At 37.8% G+C, this 3,346-nt stretch overlaps 1 long non-coding RNA gene across 1 annotated transcript; it reads right to left on the reverse strand.

Annotated features, from left to right (window-relative positions):
• Positions 1-2,008: 2,008 nt before the first annotated feature.
• Positions 2,009-2,647, reverse strand: LOC128503585 (uncharacterized). Its single transcript, XR_008355266.1, has 2 exons — positions 2,300-2,647; positions 2,009-2,064 (listed from the first exon to the last, which is right to left on the reverse strand). It is a non-coding gene; the product is annotated as an uncharacterized LOC128503585 (long non-coding RNA).
• Between the last annotated feature and the right edge of the window lie 699 nt (positions 2,648-3,346).

The raw sequence follows: 3,346 nt of genomic DNA on the forward strand, positions 1-3,346 counted from the left end.
CTAAATTAACTCTAAATACCCCATCAAAACAAAACACCCCATTAACCGTAACTGCCCCTAAATTAACCCTAAACACCCCATTAACCACAGCATCCCCTAAATTAACCCTAAAGACCCTGTCAACCACAACAGCCCCTAAATTAACCCTAAACACCCCATTAACCACAGCTGCTCCTAAATTAACCCTAAACACTCCATTAACCATAGCTGCCCCTAAATTACCCCTGAATACCCCATTAACCATAGCTGCCCCTAAACACCCCATTAACCATAACTGCCCCTAAATTAACCCTAAACACCCCATTAACCATAGCTGCCCCTAAATTAACCCCCACCTCCCCTAACTTTCAGCAGCCCAAATATTAATTTTATACTTACAGTTAGATGAGTGTCACAGCCATGTGGTTCTGGCCTTCTGGGAGAAGGAAGGGGGCGGGGCCAGTTGTCACAGTGATTACAGGGAGGGACTGGTAAGTAGGAGCTGCTGCTGTGAGTCAGACTAAACGGATTATATAATGAGGGGTATTTTCAGAGTGTTTGCTCTGAAAAAACCCTCATTTTATAATCGATAATAATCGATTCAACTAATCGATAATGAAATTCGTTGGCAACGAATTTCATTATCGATTATTATCGATTTTATCGATTAGTTGTTGCAGCCCTACAAAATATGAATATTAATTTAGGAAAAATAGAAAATTCTGAATATAAGACTACCCTATAAGTAAAAAGTTTTAACTAATGTAAATATTTTTTTCATATTTAATAAAAACTATGATTGAGAAAATTTTTATTTTTTTTGTTTTTATTTCCTTTTATTTGCCAATCTCAGGCCCCCTGTTATACCTTATACCCCCTATATGCCACTCTGCCCCCCAGAAATGCCTTATACCCCACCCATATGCCACCCAGCCCCCTCCCCCTGTCTTACCAATGCATCCCTAGGCTTGTCCCCCGTGCTTCAGACTCCCTGGTGTTTAGTGGGGGCAGCCGGTGGACGTCTGCGTGATGCGTGTAGACAACCTCTGCTGCCAGTTAGTTCTGCAGGGGCTTCTGTGACTGAGCACCGGAAGGTCATGCCGGTGATCAGTCATAGAAGCCCCGGCAGGGCATTGTTCAGACTTTTACCGGCTGCCAGGGAGGAGGATCCAGGTCCCCTGCAGCTCTGCGGAGGATCCTCCTCTCTGGCAGCCGGTGAACGTCTGCGCAATGTGCGCAGAGAACCTTTGCTGCTGCCGGCACTTCTATGATGAAGCACTGGAAGGTCATGTCCCGCCAGTGCTCTGTCATAGAAGGCCCAGAGGAAGTGCCGGCAGCAGCGGAGGTTACCAGAGAGGAGGATCCAGGTCCCCTGCAGCGCTGCGGGGGATCTGGATCTTAGTCTTATATTAAGACCTCTATTTAAGGTCGAATTATAGGATGACCTTGAATATAAGACTAGGGGTATTTTTCAGAGCATCTGCTCTGAAAAGAACCTTGTCTTATAATCGAGCAAATACGGTAATTATAAAATTAGCATACAGCTTTGTATTTAAAATAGGTAGTATTTTTTATAAAGAAGACATATGAGCTGCAGAAATTTATAGTTTATAATGCAAATTAAAATATGTAAGTATCTTATAAGCTGTTTCACATTAAGAGTGCAAACATATACGGCATTTAGCCGGATTTAATGATTGACCTCTGGCCAATTATTCTGCCTGTGGGATGCACGCCCCCCTATATTACTTAATGCAAAGCTATTACAAAGAAAAGGGTAGTCGTGTACAAATATTGAAACATGTTTTAACTCACACTAGACAGAAATACAAGAATTAGTGACAGCACAGGTTTAAGCACTTCCATAAAATAAGATCTAAGTAAATAAGTGCATGGATGTAACACACACACACACACACAGAGGTACATATAAAGTTGTTAAATACATCCAATGTAATATTGTTAGTGAGGACAGACGCAAGCTTTCTGTAGTTTTTGTACCTGTTTGTAGTCTCCAATGATAGAGCTGTTTTTCTTTATTTCTGACTCTGCTTTATCAAGCTCCCTGCGACACATTTCCTTCAGCTGCAGAAAAATGCAAATATTCACTGTCAAGCAATAAAGCTGGGTGTCAGAAATGACACTTATATGCTGGGGTATAAGTGCATTAATACAAAGTGCAAATTAATTAATTCTATGATTAAGATAAATACTGTACTGCGTGACGTTAGTGCACTTGAATAGCACAGTATACATTATACACTGCTTGGATTCGACACATCTCTTCAATCATACACTCTACTGTGTTACTACAACCAACCTGAGCAGATTCTTCTTCCAATCGTCTCTTCTCCTCTTCTGCATCAATCAGTTTCTGTTTAGTCATCAGTAACTCCTTGTTCAAGGCATCTGCCTTTTCTTCAGCCTGCAAAACAGATCAGCATTCATCAATAATTAAACAAATTACAATCCAAAATAAATGAGGCATTCTTGAAATCAGTACAAGTTATATACTTTGGACTCTTACTGTAGTTGCAAGTAAAATTGAAAATGTGTCTTTTTTTCTTCGTTTATATTTTTCTTGTTGAGACTTAATATTTTGTTAATGCTAAATTAATGACACATACACTGTCTCCTGTGAGTGACTGAAACATTGATTTTTGTGAATAAACCATCAATCCCTGAGTGTGCTTACGTTTTGGGCCATTTGTATACTAGCTGATAACAGCTACAAACAAGGTACAAATTGGCTTCTTTGGTCTGTGGACTGCAGAGGACAATGTAAAAAACTATTAAAAAACAATAAATAATGTGTGGGTACACAAAATGAAAAACAGGAAAAGTGTAGTTGAACCACCACCTAGCAAAAATGTCTTTTTTTAAACATGTCTGTTTTTTCTTTTTAAACATCTTATATCTTTATTTATACTTTAACAATCTCTGTGTAAATGAGAAATTATAGACTTTTTCATAGACTGCTAAATTAAGACTGAGAATGCATTTTTTGCTTTCTAGAATTTTAAATAAAATAATTAAAATAAAAAACAGCCTTGCTGGTCTTTATATCTTCACAAATGTCTGCAACACATTCTCAATTTAGCTCAGTTATATACGGTACTTTTTTTTTTTATTATTAATTTCGTTCACAATATTGTGACACTTATGCCTGTAGAATGCTATTCTCTTTCTTACCCCCCCCCCGAAGTCTGCTAGGAAAGGAAAAAAAATAAAAATAAAAATAAATAAATAAATATATATTAAAAAGTATAATAAAAATAAGAATAAAAATGTATTACCATAAACCCCATGTGAGTTGGAACTCCTTTTTTTTCTTTTTTGATTCAGCACTTCTATAATGTTCATATTT

Source organism: Spea bombifrons, chromosome 8, assembly GCF_027358695.1.
Source record: "Spea bombifrons isolate aSpeBom1 chromosome 8, aSpeBom1.2.pri, whole genome shotgun sequence".
NCBI lineage: Eukaryota > Metazoa > Chordata > Amphibia > Anura > Pelobatidae > Spea > Spea bombifrons.